Source organism: Miniopterus schreibersii (genome assembly GCF_964146895.1).
Source record: "Miniopterus schreibersii genome assembly, chromosome: 13".
Taxonomy (NCBI): Eukaryota; Metazoa; Chordata; class Mammalia; order Chiroptera; family Miniopteridae; genus Miniopterus; species Miniopterus schreibersii.
Window position 1 is genome coordinate 58,112,767 of NC_138113.1, and position 20,688 is coordinate 58,133,454.

General features: G+C 43.4%; 1 pseudogene across 1 annotated transcript; it reads left to right on the forward strand.

The window, feature by feature from the left end:
* Positions 1 to 6,732: 6,732 nt before the first annotated feature.
* On the forward strand, positions 6,733 to 8,411 carry LOC308566290 (T-complex protein 1 subunit alpha pseudogene; annotated as a pseudogene). Its single transcript has one exon. The product of its transcript is annotated as a T-complex protein 1 subunit alpha pseudogene (transcript).
* Positions 8,412 to 20,688: the final 12,277 nt, after the last annotated feature.

Here is a 20,688-nt window from a genome sequence, read left to right on the forward strand (position 1 = left end):
AGCCCACTCAGCTCCTGTAGACGCAGCCTATGGCTCCTTTTATGGAGTCAGTCCAGCTCACATTTGGCCTTCCTCTTGTCTTGCTCCCTTCTATTTTTCTAATCATTACTGTCTTTTCCAAAGAACCCTGCCTTTTTATTATGTGCCCAAACTAGGACAGCTTCAGTTTTGTCATTTTTGTCTCAGGAGACATTTCAGGCTTCATTTGCTCTGGGACCCACTGTTCTTCTTTCTGACGGTGCAGAGTTTCTGAAGAGCTCTCCCCCAGCACAGTATTTCCGATGAATAATTGTTTTCCCATCAGCCTTCTTCACTGTCCAACATTTGCATCCGTCCATAGTAATTGAGACTGTGAGGGTGGGGATGATCTTAGCTTCGGTCTCTAGTGACACATCTTTGCTCTTGGTGATCTCTCCCAATTCTTCCATGGCTGCCTTTCAGAGTCTCCGCCTTCTAGTGATTTCTTCTTGGCTTCAGCCTCCATTTAAATTGATGACTAAACCAAAGTAAAAAAAAAAATCTTTAACAATGTCAGTGTCTTTATTGTGTAAGTTAAAGGTGAGTGTTTATTTTGTAGTCATGGTTTTATCATCTTGGTGTGGAAAGGCAGTTCTGTTGGCACTTTCTTCCTTCACTTTCATCAGAAGTCATTTCACATCATTGCTACTTTCTGCCAATAGTATGGAGTCATCAGCATATCTTAAGTTATTAAAATTTTTTTCCACCAATATTCACCCCTCCTTCCTCTGAGTCCAGCCCAGTGTTTCATATGCTATGTTCCCTCATGCTATTTAATTTAAAAATAAAATAGGCCCCATTTGTAGGGGTAAATACAATGAAATAATTCTCAGTTATGCATCCAGAATTAAAAGCTAAGCCCATAATATGATAGAAGTTAATTATATCAACATGTAGCAATAACTGAAAGGCAGTACACTTATTAAAGTGAAACACCCAGGGAGTTTGTGTGGCGGTAAGGATTCTATATCTATATTGTTAGTTGCTGAAATCCATTATGCTTTTCAACTATAATAAAACCACAAAAATAATAAGTGGCACTTAAATAGCGCATGCTAAATGCAACCTCATAATGCTTTGCACTAGTGTGGCATTTGCAACTCACAGGGCAGAACACTTCCTCACACGTTACCTCGTGGGAAACCCACAAGGGGTCTGTGAAGTCCACCAGACAGAGATGCTCCTCTCTGCGGACTATCCAGAAAGATCAGCTGTCTAGGGCCACATGATTGTATGTACAGGGGCCAGACCACCAGGCCACACTTGGGTCTCTGAGCAGTATCCACATTCTATTTGGGAAATAAGTGATCCGTGTAGTTTGTTGTTCCGTATGGGATGCCTGTGCCTGTTTACAGGTAGGATAAATGAGTTGCAAGAACTTGGAAAATACTCAAAATGTGATGCCTCATTCACAATCATTCAAAATCAAGAGTGTTAGAGTTATAGTATTGATTTGAATATATCTTTCATTTATACTGCTGTTGAGAATTTACGAAGTACTTTCCCACCGACGTTATCATTTGAACCTCACAACTTCATCATCAGAGAGGAAAGAAAGGCATTATGTTCTGATTTCAGCATAAAGGAAAAAAATCCATGACCAGAGAGGTTGACTAGGTCCCCACGTTTTCTAAGAGAGGGTTGGCAAAGGGAAAATACTGACCAGGCCTCTGATGCAAATCCAACAGTGCAGACGCTGGAACCCACATCTCCTACACGGTGAAGAGGCCATTACCAATGCAAATGTCATTTTACCTCTGAAATTTATTAGATGCCAACCCTGGGCAAAGATACAGAACAGGCGCTAATTTTAAGGATGCAGAAGTGATTCTCAAAGTCAAGTTTCTAACTCTGCAGCTGCTCTCTTCAAGTGACTTTGCAGAATTTCATGGCCACATAGCTGGTGAAGCAAAAGTGACCCTGAAGTGACGAAAGTACTGTTTGAGTGTCAGCCTGACCTGAATTAAATCCTCACTTAGACCAGCTCTGTGACTGACTCATTAACATTTGTTTCTCTGAACTTTGGTTTCCCCATTTTAAACATTGGGGGGAAAATCTACATTTACAGACTTGTTTTGAAGCTTCAATGAGACCTTAGCGCAGGGCCCTATATATCACAGAAAGTGCTTAAATAATACCTTAGAAACAAAGAGCCTTTCTTCATATGTCTGTCATTCGTAAAGAAACAAGAAAGCCTAGGGAATCCAAGAAATTTACAATATACTCTGGTCTAGATCCAATTTTCCACAAAACCCTACTTCTCCTCCTTGCTCCCTGGGTCAGGGGGTGACGCCTCCACTCCAGCAGTCACTTTTTCTCAGCAGCTTTACCCTCACCCTCCTCTTGCCACCTCCTGCTGTCCCAACAACCAATGACCATTTGCAAAGTGGAAATAAAATAAACGTCCGTCAAGTGAGAAGCAGCAGAGGCTGTCTACCCAGAGCTGGCCAGAGCAAAGGGAGTCAGCCGCCGTCACTGTGTTTTGGCAGAGACTTAAAAGCCAACAGGCGAGTGGGAAGGATTTAGGATGGAAAAGGGGAGTGTTCAGGGTATGTCGTACGTGTCCTCGTTGGAGCCTGTTGGCATGGGGCCCCTGGAGGCAAGCCTGCTGGGAGAGGGGCAGACCAGGTCATTGGTTACGAGTGCATACTTAGCCTTCTCTGACAGGTCCTGAATTGGAAGTAGGAACGAAAATGAAGGGCATGGTCAGCTATTAACCAAGTCCTGGCCATTGGGGTTACTCTTTGGCTGTTTGGGATGTGGTCTGCTCCTGCAAGTCGGAGTTAGAGGGAGCGGACCAGCTTTCCGGATGGTTACCGAAGAGAGTAGGTTTGTTCCTGGCTGGTTGTTGCAGATGGTGACTGAGAGTCCTGTTTCTATGTGGCCACGCAGTTGTCCAGCGGTCTATTCAGTCTCTCCCCAGAGGGCCGTGAATTCTTCCCACCAGGCCTAAATCCACGGGCTTCCCTCCATTTCCACGCTCACTCACCAGCTGGCCCCTAGAGGTGCTTTCAGTTCACTGTGCCGTCAGAGCTGGAGAGCACTCTTCTGTCCTGTCTGCAACCAAGTCCTGATTCCATAGTACGCCTTCCAGTGTCCTCTCAGAAGCTAAGTCTAGCGTCACCTGGCCTAGAGCGAGGCAGCTGGAGCCCTGGGATGGGACAGCGAATTTGGGCCAGCAGGACTTCCAGCACTCAGGGCTTCCAGCACCACTCCACCTCTCCAGACGCCAGTTTCCACGTATGAGGAAAGCAGTGGAACCTCGGTCTCGGCCCCAGGTTAGGTACAAGTACAGGGCTTGTCTCCTTGCAGGCCCCTCTCAGGCCCTCTCATCTCTACCTGCCCCTGTCTGACCAGCCCCTGCAGCCCCGCATCCAGCGCTAGCTCCTGCTTTGTCCTTGCCTGCCATCTACCTTTCTTAATCCTTAAGGTTTCAGCAAATGACAACATTTCCACAAACACTAGTAGTCTTCATCTTCTCCTGATCACGTGCCTTGTTATTATGTTTATCTCAAGTCAAATCCAATAGATTTACTGGTTTGAACTCATCTCTATATTTGGAAAAGTAAAAGTGGCCTGGAGGGCGGCAGGGGTGCTGGGAAAGGTAATTAAACACCTAGAGACATTTAAAGAGAAGCATAAAATGTTAAAATCAACCTGGTGGAAGCCATGGGAGTCTCTGCTCCCTGGAGAGTTCGCAGGGCCGGTCAGTGGGCTCCTCTGGTCTGGCTGTCACAGAAAGAGTCACCACGTGTAATAGAAAAAGCAGGACTGAGGACAGCTCCAGGCATGGTGGGAACTCACATAAGGCAGCCCTTTGAAAGCAGCTGACATTTTGGAAATTCACTTTGACCTTTGGCTTCCTCTTTTCCAAAAATAGGGTCAGAAATACTCCCCCAACACACATCTGTGGGCAGCAGATGGGAGACAATATTTTCAATTTGTAGCATTTTGCTCTCTATTTCTTAGGGTTTGTTCGTGCAGGAGGTAGAGAGGCTGAGAGGAGAAAATGGCAAAAGATCCTTATGGAAGGAAAACACTAATTTGGGGTCCAAGGTCATTGTTTAATGTGACAAAAGGAGACACTTGAATTTTAAGAAATTATCTCATCTGTGTTTTGTATGAGTGGCTCTCCTGGGGCAAAGGACTTTTGATATTACTGTTTTGGTTTAAAATATTTCAGAGTTTTTGCCCGGCAGGAGTGGCTCAGTGGTTGAACACTGACACATGAACCTTGAAACATGGTTCTATTCCCGGTCGGGGCACATGCCAAGGTTTGGGGCTTGCTCCCTAGTAAGGGGCATGCAGGAGGCAGCCGATAATGACTCTCTCTCATTAATGTTTCTATCTCTCTCTCCCTCTCCCTTTTTCTCTCTGAAATCAATAAAAATATGTTAAAATTTTTAAAATAAAATATTTCAGGGTTTTAAAAGCAAGCCAGACATGTGCTCCAAAGCTGGCAAGGCTGTGGGCATCTGTAACTCACTGCTTTTCTTCCCAAGGCCCCAAGCCCAGCGCAGGGCAGACAAGCCCTTGCTTCCTCCCTTGGGACCTGCTGAGTCAGTCTGGAAGGAAATAGCAAGGCCCCAGGGGGCTTAGCAACTAGCAGACAGAGTCTTCTTTAATGGAGTGTGTACTCATAAAAAGACGTTTAACCTGCATGGGAGACGCCCTATTGTTTTGACCTTCACAACAATTGGGTGTAAACCTTGGAGTAAACACCTTCCTGACACCTATTACCCGGACTCAGTGGGAGGCATAGCCATTAGTCAGAGCAGCCCCAGGAGACAGGGCTGCTGCTGGAGCCCTGGAGAGAGGACTTGGTCCCCTGCAGTTCTCTCTTTTTCTTCAAATTAAAACCCAAGGAAATCAAGAAGGAAAGAAATTCCATTTGGTTCCTGCTCGCCTCCCAGACCAAGGGGGAGTTCCCATCTGCAGGTGCTGAGACTGGGCAGGTGTGGGCTTCTATGGCTGTTTGTGCTTTAACTTCCCAGGGAGAAATGAGAAAACAAAGCCCAGAGGTGGAAGGGCCTCTTTCAAGGGACTCTAGGAGCAGATAAAGCTCAGCTTATGGTGACAGGGCCAGGGCTAGGACTTTCCCAATGACACCACACGTTTCCTACCCAGCTGGCCGGGAGTGACGCGGGCGAGACACACACAGAGAGGCCCTGGGAGAGGCGCAGCTGCAGAGGTGGGGACTGGGTCCTGGTGCAGTAAGCGGAGTCCTGCAATGCTGGAGGCTACTTGTATATAACCCTGTGCGCCCTGTTTCCTTGGCTCTTAAATAGGTCTAGAGACACAAATGACCGGCAATTCAAAGTTTGGCCAGGATCAGTGCTGGACACTATTGTGACAGAATCTGAAACTCGGACGGTCAGGTGATGAGTCATCTCTTTTCCTGGTCACCTCTGAGCAGAGAGAAATAAGCTTGCAAGAAGGACTGCTATACTCTGTGTTAATGACATGAGAAAGAAAAAATTTAAAACAGCTACTTGGGATGGAAGTCGCCCTTCCACTCTTTCGCAGTGAAGGGGAAAACATAAGTGCTTAAATTTTTAATTGGAGAAGTGGATACTGCTCCGCCGAGGGCTGAGCGAGCTGCCAGCACACGGAGCAGGGGAAAGTGGAGCTTCAAGCCCGGGGCTGGGGCACTTGCCATTCGGAGATGCTCTCGGGGAGGCTCTGTCAGAGTCAGCGCTGCCTCCAAACGCGTCCTATTTTCTCAACTTGACCTCTAAACCTCTAAGATCAGGTTTTCAAAATGAAACTCCAGTCCTGATTGAATTACAGGAGAAATCGGGAGAGGAAGTAGCTCACTCAGATTTGGACTTGAATGGTGTGGGGCTCTCAGGCCCCGTGACGCTGAGTGACATGGTTTAGTTGAGTCCACGGCCATGCTGGGACCTTGGTTGTGAAGGGGGACCTAGAGGTGGTTGCTGCTGGCTGCTGTGAGCAATCCATCCTCAGTGGGCAGTGTGATTTCCTGCCCACTATGTGATGGTTTGTTTCTCCAAGAAAGCTCCCACCCGCCCACCCTTGGCCTTGCATGTTAAGTGAAAAGGAATCCATTTAGGCAAACTTAAGGTTTGGTGCTTTTGTTGTTGTTTTAACCTCAAATCATATACCAATTTTCCGTTGAGTATGAGATAAATCACCCAGCTTGTCTATGATTTAATATATGGCATTTTATTGAGAATACATGAAAATGCTGAGAGAATCAGATGCGTGAAGGTGTGTTGGGAAATCGAGTGGGAGCGAGCCTGCTGATTACCTGCTGTGGACAGAGCCTGGCTCTGCAGGAGGCGGTGCCCTCTGACTCCAGAGCTAAGTGTCATCTCTGATTCACTGCAGCTCTTCCTGCTGTTGCTCTCTTGGTATTAGGTGCCCCCCGCCCCTAAAAATGAATACTTTTAACAGAAGTCATTACTATATTTCCAAATACTACACTTAGAAGCAAAGCTGGGTAGACACACCCCTCCCCTCAAGGCTGGTCTCTCAGAATCCATCCTCAGACTCGTTTCCCATCCAGGTTCCCATCAGAGACCCTAAAAACCACAGAATGACTCACAGTGGCTTGATAGGGGCCATGCAGCCCAGCTCTAGCCAATGAGGTAATTGTGGGAAAAGTCATTGATTAGTTTTATTTAGCAGTTTAATTGAGCTTTCTTTCCCACCCTGCCTGGCTGCTGGGCCGCCACAGGCCTGAGGACCCAGATGCCAGCTCTGAGTGAAAGCAGACGTGTGCCCTGCTGCAAAGACGCAGGGGCCTTGTGTCCCTGTTCCGGACACGGCTCTGGGGAGGCGATCTGCTCCCAGCACATTACGACTGCAGCTTCCATTGCCAGTATAGTCAAACCCTCTCCTGGTCCAGCTGGCTTGGCTAAGATGCTGGTGGGTGATGTTGCTGATGTCATCATTGCACGTGACGGTGCAACCGTCATGAAGTCGCTGGAGGCAGGACATCCTCAGCTCATAGTCTTTGTGAGTTAGCTGATCTGCAAGACATAGGGGTGGGAGATGAAGCCCTGTGGTTACTATTACAGCAGAACTTCTAAAAACTTCAGGTGAGTCAGTCACACAGAAAATTCATCCCACATCAGTGATCATGGCAATCGGCTGGCTTGCAAGGAAGCGGTGAGCTACATCGGTGGAAATCTGATTGTTAACACAGATGAGCTGGGAAGAGATCACCTGATTAATGCCACGAAGACGCCAATGTCATCCAAACTCATTGGAATAAATGGTGATGTCTTTTCGCCAATATGGTAGAGGCTATGCTTGCAATTAAATACACAGATGTGAGAGGCCAGCCTCCCTAAACAATCAAGTCAGTTAATGTTCTGAAAGGCCATGGGAGAAGTCAGATGTAGAATATGCTCACTGGTGGCCATGCACTCAACTGTGGGATGGGATCCTGGGGATGCCCCAGAGAATAGTTAATGCAAAAATTGCTTGCCTTCACCTCAGCCTGCAGAAAACAAAAATGAAGCTTGGTGTACAGGTGGTTGTGACAGACCCTGAAAAACTGGACCAGATTAGACAGAATCAGGTATCACCAAGGAGCGAATCCAGATCCTGCCAAATGGTGCCAACCTTACTCCAGCCACTGGTGGGATGGACAATAGATAGTGTCTGAAGTATTTTGTGGAGACTGGCACTATGGCACTTGGAAGAGGTTTTAAAAGGGACCTTAGACACATTGCTTAAGATTCTGGGGCAACTATTCTATCAACTCTGGCCAGTTCGGAAGGTGGAGACACTCTGGAAGCTTCAATGTTGGGACACGCAGAAGAGGTGGGAAGGGAGAGAATTTGTGATGAGCTGATCCTGAGCAGAACACTAAGGCTCGTACATCTGTGTCAGCTATCTCACATGGGGCAAATGATTTCATGTGTGCTGAGACGGGGCGCTCTCTACATGATGGTCTTTGTGTGGTGAGAAAAGTTTTGGAGTCAGAGTCTGTGGCTTTAGGAGGGGGTGCTGCAGAAGCACTTTCCCTAGACCTCAAAAGCTGCGTGGCCAGCACAAGGCCTTGGGGAAAGCTTGCTACTGCAGAGTTTTGCAAGGTCTCTTCTCGGCATTCCTCCTATGCTGGCAGTTGATGCTGCTCCAAACCCCACTGATCTGGTTGCAAAGTTAAGAGGCTCAAGTTAACCCAGAACGTAAAAACCTAAAATGGATTCGTCTTGATTGGTTCAGTGGTAAACCTGGAGACATCAAACAAGCAGGGGTATTTGAACCAACCACAGTTAAAGTTAAGAGTCTGAAGTTTGTACAAAAGCTGCAAATACCGTTCTTGAATTGGTGATCTTAGTAAGTTATATCCAGAAAGCAGAGATGATTAGCACGGAGGTCATGAATATGCTGTTCACCCCGGAGCCCTTGATGACTGACCTGATTTCTCATTTATTCACAGCACCGTAAGCTGCGGCTGTCTTATATCTCACATATTACACATGAAAGTGTAACCGGCTGCCCAAAAAAAGTCTCAGTGATCAGACTGTCATAAAATGAGAAAGGAACTATGGGAAACATCTCTCATCAGAGGGTCAACACCCTGTCCCTTCTCTCCTTTGGGACAGAATGTGATTCTTGTAACTTTGGCCTCAGGCCTCTCATAATGAACATGCTGTTCATCAGCCATGCATTTTTATTTGTTTACATGCAATTGCTCATCCCTAGGTAAATGTGTGAAAAGTGGCTTTGCAAGTAATTTTAGGTAAAGCAGAGTGAGCACAGTCTCTGTGTCTCTGTCTTCAAAGACTAACTTAAAATGCTCCACTGCCAAGTGGAACGTAGTTCCCCGTAGAGCCTAGAGGAAGGAAGCTTCCAGAAACACATACACACACACACAAGCATCACCATTCTACTGAAGCAGCCCTAGATGAGTCATAGGAAGAACTTTGGGCCTTCGGGATGGTGAGCTACCTGCATGTTACTGGGGCTCCCAATCCAAGGCTCCTTACTGAGTAAATGATGAACGTTTTAAGCCCCTATCAGTTGGGTTTCCTAAAATTCACAGCCTAAAGCAACCTAATTGATATCTTGACCTTCTTTTGTGTTTGACTTTAAAAGTCACAGCTTGAAAACCAAACATGATGTTACCTGTTCATCAGCCATGCATTTTTGTTTATTTGTTTACATGCAATTGCTCATCCCTAGGTAAATGTGTGAAAAGTGGGTTTGCAAGTAATTTTAGGTAAAGCAGAGTGAGCACAGTCTCTGTGTCTCTGTCATCAAAGACTAACTTAAAATGCTCCACTGCCAGGCGGAGCGTAGTTCCCCGTAGAGCCTAGAGGTGGGCAACGGTTGGGAGGACCCAAGAGGAATCAGATGCTAAGACAATCTAAGTGCAGAAGAGAAAGGGATAGATTCAGAAAGATAGAACCTATAGGACTAGGAAGGAGGGAAGCAACGAGATACCATCAATAAAAATTCCACTTAGAAATTGGCCTCCCTATGACAGCGTCATCATGATCCTGGCAGAAGAACACGGCTGTTGGCTCTGCAAAGGTGAAGCGAGGGCATCCCGAGCTGGACAGGACTCTGGAGCTGAGGGGCTGAGGATCACGGATGCCTGACTTTTGCAAAGTCTCCCCGAGTGATCACAGGAAGGATAAAAACAGGGAAGCCCTCCCTCCGGTGTGGGCAAGTCGGAGTCCCAGGGAAATGGCCCGCGGGGGAAACCCAGCATCCGTGCTCAGCTTTCTTCGCTGCCTGCCTCGCTGCGGGCTCGGCGCGGGGCTCTGGGCAGTGCCGGGGGCTTCCCCCGCCTTCCCAGGAGAAGGCGCAGAATGCGGGCGCAGGGAAACCCGAGTGGCCGTGGGGCCTGGCCAGCTCGCCTTCCCCTGATCACCGAGCAGTTTCTGGCTCTTTCTCTCGCGAAAGCTGCTACCAGTTGTGGAGATTATTCCTGTCCGGGAAACTGCGACTTTGGCACTTTCCCTCCCCCCTTGCCCTGCTGGCTGACCTGGCATCGATGGCCTCCTTGCCTGTTTAGAGTTAGGGTCCTGGAGCCCAGGCAGCCGCTCCCGCCAGGTGGCCCAGGCGAGGTGACCTGAGAGGGGAGCACAGGGACCCTGCAGGGGTTAGCAGGCCCTTCTGCCCCCCCCCCCCCAGCAGGCCGGGCAACTCTCTGTCTCTCTTTCACACACTTTGCAGGTGACACCGCTTTAGCCTCCAAGGAACACTTTGAGGTGAATCTGAGGTTGCAGTTACCGACACGTAATTGATTGTACTGCGAAAGGTTATAAGCCCATTGCCACGTTTTCTCCCCTCTCCTGGGGATGTCGCCCTCATGAGCTGTGAAATGACCATTGGCAGCTCCCCATTTTAAAAAGCTAAGGACGGTGAATGGCTCTCCCCCACAATGCACTCTGATGAGAAATAAGACAGTGGAAGCGGGCCAGGGGACCTCAGGAGCACTTGCCCCAATACCTGATTGGGCCGGTGGTGGCCCAGCTCCCCAGGCTTTCCCCTGCGCCTCGCCCGTCACACAGGACCTGCCCTTACAGAGCGCAGAGGCTGCTCTCCTCGGGGGAGAGCTCGCAGTCCCTGCCTCTCTCCCTCTCTCCCTCTCTCTCTCTATCTCCCCATCTCCCCCTCTCCCTCCCTCCCTCTCCCTCCCTCCCTTCTTCTCTGTCTTCCTGTCTCTCTCCCTCTCTCCCTCCCTCTCTCCCTCTCTTCCCCTCCCCGTCTCTTCAGTCTCTCCCTCCCTTTCTCCCTCCCTCCCCTCTTCTCTGTCTCCCTCTCTTCCTCTCTGTCTCTCTGCCTCTCTGTCTCTCTCATCTCTCTGTCTCTCTATCTCCCTCTATCTCCCTCCCTCCCTCCCTCTCTCTCTGTCTCCCTCTCTTCCCCTCTCCATCTCTCCAGTCTCTCCCTCCATCTCTCCCTCCCTGCCTCCCTCCCTCCCTCTCTCCCTCTGTCTCCCTCTCTCCCTCTCTTCCCCTCTCCATCTCTCCAGTCTCTCTCTCCCTCTCTCCCTCTGTCTCCCCCTCTCCCTCTCTCCCTCCCCGGCTCTCTCTCTCATGTCCATCTCTGTCTCTACCATCTCGTCTTTCCCTCTCCTCCGTTATTTGTGTTGTTATTACGATATTTAAAAGCCCCCATTAGTAAAGAAAAACCTATCACTGAACTGCCCCCACACAAATGCTCCAAAGGACTCAAGCCCTGTCTATTCGGATAAAGTTGGATTTCGGTTAAAATTGTCTACGTACGTGCTTCTAATAAAAGCTGTGGAGAACTTTGCCAATGAGGTTGCAGGGGAGGCCTCAGCAGAACGCGTCCTAATTGTTCAGCTGGAAAGGGGTCCTGGGTTGAGAGCAAGTTCATCTGCTTTCAACTGGTTTCCTCAAGTCATTGGGTTTAGAATTATATTTTGGATCAACAGTTTCTTGAGTTCTATGTATATCTGTCCTGAATTTTCTAAGGAAAAGGAAACCTAATAGTAATTTCCTTTGCGTTCAGCTGTGTAAATATTGTTTTTTATGTGGGTGTTTATTGTAACAGAGCATTATTAATATAACTAAACAATTTAACAAACCTTAAATCCTCTGATGTCACCTGAGAAATCACAGCATTTGTTCTATAAGTGAAGTAAAACTAAAAAGACTAAAGGATGCTGGTTTGCTTCATAACTAACAACATGCTGAGAGGAATGAGCTGTCGCTGAAGGATCAGCCGTAAACCCATCAGTAGAATTAATACTCGGTTTTTTCATAAACTTTATTGAGAAATTCTGACAGAAACAAAGACATCTTGCAATGGTCATAATCATGGTCAATATTTTACATCATTAATCTTTACCAAAATGTGGTTCATTGCTTTGTACGTTGCCAGCTACATTTAGTGGGGAAATGATGTGCTTGGTGACATATTTCTTTATACATTAGAAATAAACTTTTAACTTTTTGTTAAATTCTTTAAACTCTTCAGAATTTTTATCCACAATTATATGTAATCCAGTGAAAAGAAATAGGCTTGTTCGTCATCAATTTAAAGATAAAAAGGAAATATCAAAATCACCAAAATAACTTTAATGCAATTTGCACATATCTATATATTTGCTTTTAAACTAGGTTTTAAATTCATAACTTCTTGACATCAAAGGAGAAAGATATTATCTTTTTAATGTTATTATAATGTCTTGCATTTGGGGGAAATTATTGTTAACATTAGTTTAACATATTCCACAAATTTTTATAAAGGAAGTACAGATTTTTATATACATTAAAATGCCATGTGTGTCAAAAGTTGCTCAATTTTTTTTTGTTTTTGCTTTTTACAGGTAAAGAGTATATATTTAATAACTGCACAAATAAAAGACATATTAAAGTTATAATAGACTATAATAAAACAAAGCTTTCAATGTTTACCTGAAAATGAATTTTAAATAGAAAATACAATACTGTTTAGGTATTTCGGTTACAAATAGTGTTGTTTGCAGTCCTCCAGCTGAAAGACCAATGAATTCTCTGAGCAGAGTTACACAGCCACGAATAGAGTGTGCGGGCGGGTGTTGGGCTCAGCTCTGTTTAACAATTTTGTGCGTGTTTTATAATTACAAGAATAAAACGCATATAACTTACAATGTTCATTTAAAAATCCATTCCCAAATCATTTGAGAAATTGTAGAATCGATCTTCTTAATTATACAGTTAAGTTAACTCCTAATTGTTAGGCATTCTGGCTATAACTCACTGACTCCTAATCCTTGACAACAAATCATTGGATGGTCTTGCATGTTTCTGTAAAGTGCATAAAACCAAGACAGGGCTAAGGCCTGTTAAACCCGCCAGAAAGGGGTGCATTTTACCCACACGGGGTATGTCGTTTCGGTCTGACAATGTTTAGATACTTATTTTTAATATATTTGAGAAGAACCCTTAACTCAGGCTTTTGTAGAAAGCCCATGCTTCCACTTTAAATGACTCAGCATACAATACGGAAATGAAAATGACATGAACTTTACTAACTAGTAACATAAGCAGCATTTTATCCTGTAAACCACGGGTTTCATCTCACGCAGTTCTGCTGTTCCCAGAATAATGTCGCGGATGCACCAAGGTGCTGGTCCCACCGACGGCTAACTCTGTCCTGTTGCCTGGTCGTTGTCACACTTTCCTTCCCTCCCCAGAAGCCCAGAGTCCCACTGTCACATTCTCTGCCCACAAAATTGAAATAATCACCCGCTCTTAAAAGGAGAAGCTTTTTAGACAGTTTTAATCCTCACAGACAGTATTTGCTCCAATTTCAAATCTTAAGTTTCTTCCTTCATTCATTTCTCTCTAACGATCTTGATTTTTATTAGCTGTTTTGTAGAGCTGAGCAATCCTGGGTGTTACTTTAAAAGTGTGTCTGTGAATTCCCTGCTCTCAGTTAGGCGGGGTGGCATCTCTCCTCCAGGCTGCCCCGTGACACCTGTCCCTTCCCCTGGTCGCGCCAGGCCCCTGGTCCGCTGTCCCAGGTCATGGACCACGTTGTTCCCGAGACGAGCAGAGGATTCTCTCCAGTTCAGAAACGTATTGCCTTTAAAACAAAGTTCCTCCATTTTTATATCATATTTTAAATTGCGACAAAATACACAGAACGCAACATTTACCACCTTGACCATTTTTAAGGGTGCGGTTCAGGGGCATTAAGTCCATTCACCCCCAGACCGCCTGTCGTTGGGCAGAGCTGAGCCCCTGCTCACCAGGCCCTGCCCGCCCCTCTGCCAGCCCTCGCTGGGCACGTTCTACTTCGTCCCTTTGGGGTGCTTTCTGTTTGCCTGCGTCCCATCCCTGTACCCCCAAGAACACGGGAAAGGAAGTCTCTCGAAAGCACCTTCTGCAAAGCAGGCCCCGCGGGCAGGTCTGGCCCAGGAGCTCATTCAAGCGCCCAGCGCCCAGGGGACAGCGTCCTTCCATGGGGACACGCAGGGGGTGAAGGTCCTTTAGGTCCCAGCTGTCCTTCTGCCCTCCCTTCGGCCAACCCAGACCATCCCCTCCGCTCTCTCCCTCTGGCCTTCCACAGGGAACGACATCACCCACAAACACCCTCGTATTTTATATACACGAGCTACATTTTCCCTCCTGTGGTCGTTTTTACTGCCAAACCAGGGTGGAGTGTTCAGAGAACCACTTACTATTTTATTTATTAAAAGTCATTATGTCACAGATGATATCATTTTATTCATTTTATAAAAGTAGGTTTTTTTATAATTACATAACCCCTTTTATCATCAATTCAGTTTCTACAGATTAATATTAGGTGGGATTTGGCATATATATATATATATATATATATATATATATACCTAAATTAAACATGGCATATTTTTATTTTTTACTAAATATTTGAGGAATAAGAACACTTTCTGGATTAAGCATATATAAGTGAGAGGAAGAATAATAGAAGAAAATAAATATTTGTGTCAATGCTAGGTATCCTATATTCCTTTGCTTACTATTTTCCTATGATATCCTAAAACATTGTAATAAGACTCCTAACGCCAGTTAAGATCGGTACCACAACTAAAAAAAGATGATATATCTACGTATTGCATCTCTGTAAAACTGAAAAGGTAACAATAGTTCTGACCTACATACTGAGGAAAGAACCCAGTATGAAGCATTGACAAAACAAGGCTCATATGTTGAGAAATAACAAAATATTTACTTGGAACCTGTGCGTCACAGGTAGGTTTTCTATAATGCCGATGATGATGCGTTTAATTTCACAGGAGACAACGCCCTCATTTAAGATCATAAATAAATTTTTAAAAAGAGAGTCATTAAAAGGGCTACAGAGAAAGGTGTAGTTAAAACAATAAAGTACCTTCTCTGTTAGCCAATGTCTGTGTTCTACTTTCGAGTCATATTATTTTTATATCGCTTTCATATCAAACTGTCACATTCCTCTGATATCAAAGTGACATCAGCGTATACTCTGAAACATGGTGTGTTAGTTTCCCGGCAAGTGCACCCTGGCCTGTGCTCTTTTAGGAAATTTCCCTCGGTAGGTGTTTCGGTTGTAAAGCAGCGTCTGCCAGTCTCTTTTGCCATAAAATAACGAAATTTCCATGTGACTATAGAGATGCCAGTGATTTCTCAGCGTACTGAAGCACATCAAATTCACATGCATCCAAAGAATATCAGTAATATATTAGGAATATGTTTTGGAAAATATCAATGTTTTCTTGTGTTGAAAGTTTTAAAGAAATGATATTTAAAACTTAAGCTTCTAAGATAGTTGCAGACTTTTCTAATTTAACTGCTCCATTTGTTTTTTTCAAGTATTATACAGAGAGCTTGTGGTTTCTTTCATGATTTCTCAGGTCAAATTCAAATTTAATGGCATTTTCTTTGATTAAAACAGATTGATTTTGCTTAAGCTAAAACAAAAAAGCATTTATTTTCCCTTAACACTTTGTTTCTCCAGTAACCAAAATCACTCAGCTAACAATTAGCCTCATTTCACTTGAAACAAAAATTTGTAAAACATTTTTTAAATGTTATCTTATGATCGTAGTGTGTTTGTATGAAACACAATAAGAACTTAACTCAAAACAGTGATAAAAAATAAATCACGTAACATTAACATCGGACGATGTGTTTCATCCTTCAGTGACTTCCAAACACCACCCTTCGTACAAAGATGGCAGCAACTGAAAGCTGTGTTTGACTTTTCTATTTTTAAGAAACACTTTTTATTAGTTTGAGGAATAATTAGTTTTTTGAAAGTAATTTTTTGTTTCCTCAAATCAGATAAATGTTCCAAGTATTTTATCCATCAATTACTACTTAGGTATATTGACTATTTTTCCAATAAATTTTAGTTTTAATTTTTATTGTTTTCTCTTTTTTATTGAATTTATTGGGGCTACACTGGTTAATAAAACCACACATATATCAAGTGTTCGGCTCTGTCTACCAAACACCATCTGCACAGCCATCGTGGGCTCACTACCCAAAGTCAGGTCTCTTTCCGCCCCCACTTATCCCCACTGGTTTCTTTTAAAGACTCCACATAGGGATGTCAGAAATTATGTTTGCAGAAATAAAAGTATCGGCATTATGCTAATTTAGTTTCCACTGATAAGCAAGTGCTGTTTTATAGATAACATCCTCTTGTCGGAAGTCAAAATGTATTTAAATAACTTCATGGAAATTGTCACCAAGATTTAAATTGTGTGCCTTATATGCCATTGTTGATTTAATCCAGGCTTATAAATGGACATATATTTATTTTATGCGTGTGTGATTATTTGTCACATGTGTTATCTAAATGAAACATAGACACAACTGTAACTTTCATGTATATTTTGATAAAGTTTTGCATTTTATAAATATATTTTAACTTTCAGGTTTAATAAAATATGCTAAATAGTATTAGTTGCTGTATATTTTAGTGCCAACAAGTTTGTTTCCTACACAGTTGGAATTTTCCTAAAGGGTAAAATGCATATACACGTTTTTACAAAATTATTAAAATATCAAGAATTAAAATGAAAAGGGGATTTGATTTATGAAAATCATTTCCTGTTCACCAAGAAAAGCATTTTCAATTTGCATGTACATGTCACAAACTGGAGGTCGAAATGTGGTCTCATTGAAATTGAGAATACGCACAAATATCCAAACACTGAATAAATGACTTCTTAACGTGAGCTAAAAAAAAAAGCCTAATAGCTTTAAATTTACTACTTAAACCATCAAAAGAAATCTGGAAAATAACTGAAGGCATACACCAACATGATTATTTTATTAGAGAAAAAAGTGTATTACATTTCCTTTCCAACCGTTCCTGATAAAAAATCAGATTTCCGTAAAAAAATAAAATAAAAGTGTGGCCCATACAGAGCAGTGGGGTTTGGTGCTGATTTAATTTTACTTTTCAAAATGACCAGTACAGCTTTTAGAGGAATCTTTGATGTTACAAAAAGTGGAAAAATCAAAGTGAAGAGCTAAATCTGTTCGTTTTTCAAACATATTAATCTTGTCAAGATAATACACAAAGATCAATTCTTGAAATTTTTTCCAGAGCTCATTGTCCTGCCTTTTATCCAAAATATGAAACCACTTAGGAGGGTAAAGCAATGTGAATGACTTCAGAAAAACATCCTACGTTATATTTTGGCTAAATATATTTTAAATGCCCGAGCGGGCTGAGTTTGCATGGTCAGAAACGTGCTCAGCTCGTGTATGTGGCGGAATAAGAATTTCTAGAAAGGCTTTTTTTTTTTTAACAATTCAACTGAGTTTCAAACCTCTGACAGTAACAAATAGAAATTGCACCAGCCCCCCAAAAATTGTTGGGGCTAATTTTAATATTAATGAATTCTTTACAACCTCAGTTCAGTGGTTTCGATTAAGCTTTAATTAGTAGCCAGAGGGGAAGCCAAAACAAAAATAAGGAGTTGAATTGCTAATTAAGTTAGTTTGATGAGGTAGAATCTTAGTAAAAGACTGCTGGTTAGCTGTGCACGTTCTGACAGCTCAAAGCCCGAAGACTATCGTCGCTGTAACTCAGGTGCTCTGTGGCCACCAGCTTCCTCCACGCTGCAGACAGTTAGCTCATCAGAGTCCAGGTTTTGTCTGTCGGCCCTGGGACCACAGCCTCGGTGACAGGAGAGCAGCGGACAGGAAAAAGCCCAGGACAAGGCCAGGAAACTTTAACTCTGAGTGGCTATAAATTAACAAGTTATTACACCCACTGAATACATTTATCCACTAACAGCCTTTGGCCCTTCACTACAATTGCCACAAAGATCTTATTTTTCAAAAACAAACCTTGTAAAGGAATTTGCTGTCTGCCGCTGGCAGGGTGATATTTTTATTGATGTCCAGGTCCTGAAGAGCTTCCCGAATCCCACGGCTTTGCAACGGATTTGAAACGTAGGGAAGGGACTGAAAACAAGAACCACCTGTTCCGAGGTGAAACGCACCTCGGTTTAGGCCTTTACCGCCTCTCACTGGACGTGAACGATGCCTGACAATTGTTTTGATTACAGTATTCGAATCGTGTCAATAACAGGTTTTAGTTTTTAAAACTTGGGTTATGGTTATTTCAGGCCTGAAAATCGACCTTTATGATCATTGACCGTTGCTCTCTTTGGACCCCAGAGATTGCACGCTCTCCCCGCACCCGACTGGTCTCTAGTCGTGGGATTCGCCCCACTGCCCAAGAGGGGCGCGAGTCATCTCTCTCAGGATGGGGGAGAATGTCATTTCATTTCTTCATACTCCAGTGTTTTCTGTAATTTGTACTTGAGCCTCTTGCTTAAGGTTTCAAAGCCTGCAAACCCAATAACTTGCGGATAAGGGAAGACAAGAACAATAAATGGCACTGTTTCTGAGGCGTCGAACATAAGCCTGGCCGTCGGACTGCGCGGCGCTCGCGAATCGTAATCAGGTGCTTTGATTTAACACTGTTTGTTTTAAAATAAGGTGGTTGCCATATGTTGGAAACCTATCTGCCTGTATCTGAGGGGCTCCATCGCTCTGTAACAAATCCAAAAACTCATTTTATAATACCTTAAATCTACCCATGGTAACGTAGGCCCGCACGTGTAAATCCGCACCCAGCTTTGCTCATGAATGTGGCTGGCAGATTACCTGCATTGTCGCTGCGAGCCAGCGGAAGCGGCGAATTAGCATGCAGTGGATCTAGCAAAAATAACTCTCAGTAAATCTTCCTTTAATGCATAGTTTACAATTTTCTTTTGCTCAGCATGAACCTGATTAAGATGCCCCTTCTGAAGAATGTTTCCCCCACATCAAGGCCTTGTCTAATATAGTTACCTCCCCCAGCACTTGACAAATCAGAACTTCAGCGCTGCAGATGTGATGGTTGTTTAACATCAGCGGAGTATTTATCTATTTGAATGTAGAATAGGTTCCAATTACAGTGTTTCTCCCGGTGCACATCCTCTTAGAGGTAAAGAAATGAAGCCAGCCCGAGCACGTCCTGGGCATCTGCTGGCCGAACTCAAACCAATGCTCATTGTTTGAAATATTCTCATCAACTGTCACTTAAGAGTTACAATTTAAATGATTACATATCAGAAATTAAAGTTTAAATAAGTAATGAAACAATGAAAAGAAAACAGAAAACTTTAAGCCATCACTCTAAGTTTCTAAAGATAAACTCTATTCTAAATGCCTATAAAATTCAACATGAGGATTAATCTCCAGCATTTGATTTTTTTAAAAAAGTATCTTTCAAAAACTCGCATACTATAATCAGTGTTGCGCAAGGTATAAGAACAAAATAATTAGAACATTAACACTCTTCTTAAATGTCTCGCTCGTAATCCACGGTTGTGTTTCTGAGGCACCGAATTAATTAGTTCAGTGAGTCAGAGTTAAACTGAAATAGCAACAAACAGAGGAGTCAAATAAACTTGCTGTTGAAATAATCTGTAAAAAGGTACTGAAGGTCTTATTTTATGAATAAATTATTTTCTGGTCTTGGTGTAGACAAAAATCTAAAAACAAAAACTGATTTTTAATGTAAAATTGGATATTATTTTACTATTTCTTGATTACAAAATATCATACAAACTTTTTAGAGATTTCTTTTTGGCCATTAGGATATTAAAGATCGCCCCCTGTAGGCTGTCTTCATTTTGCAAGAATATCCCAACTTCAACACATGACATCAAACAGGGATCATCCCAGAAAAGATACGTTCTTGGACTTGGATGCAAAGAATCTTTAAAATATGATAAGTCTGCAATGATAGGGGATTTATTTTCTGATGCTTTTAATAGTTTCTTTTATCTCGTGAAATTCCAACTTTTTATGGCATTCATAAATATAACTGATGAGAAATGCATAAAATTATGCAGCCACGTAGAAAAATCTTCAAGTGCGTGTCCCGAAGCAGCAGGTGGGGGTAACCGGACGGGCTGTGCTCCCTCCCGAACTCCCTGCCCAGAGGCTTCTCTCTGCAGCTCCGGCCTCCAGCTTCTCGTCCGCAGGACCAGAACTCCGCAAAACCCTCTGAGCGAACTAGGGAAAAGTTGGCTAACTTTTACATTAAAGTGTCTCCTTCAGATCTGATTGTTTTCACATTTTTAAAAAGTAGAGCGGTAATTCGGAAAAGAAAATGATAGAAACCTTTATGCTGCAGTTTAAATGATCAGATGATACTTTCCTGTGGAGAACTGGTTGAGACATAGAGAAATTAAGAAAAACGAGCCCTTTTTCTTTCCAGTTGTCATCTAGCTGTGTAATCCTCAAAGAAGCAAATGCTTTCTTTTCCTCTGATAGTTCGTTTTTAGGTTTCTTGAGTAGCAGCCCTTCTTTGCTTTGATCCCAGAGAAGAGAACCTACATGAGGTTTTAAAACTGAGTATTTTGAAAATAATGGAGCTGCCTGCTTCTTAGCTTTAACACTCCCTTAATCTGTTCTTAAGCAAGAAGACAGCAGAGGCTGCAAAAGCATCCTCTAAACATAATCACCTGTTTCACGAAACCACCGCAGGTATCACATTTTCTGCAAAGTGAGTGCAACCAGAATTGCGATTAGAAGATCCTGCTGTTTCTCCAAGATTTTAACATTCTTCTGTTTAAAGGTGTACTTGGCCTGTAAGTTGTTAATAACATTGATATTGCAGTGATGTTTTTTACCCGTGTCGTTGCATTTTATCTCCCAGCCACAGGAAAGAACGGTGCTACCGTTTCTT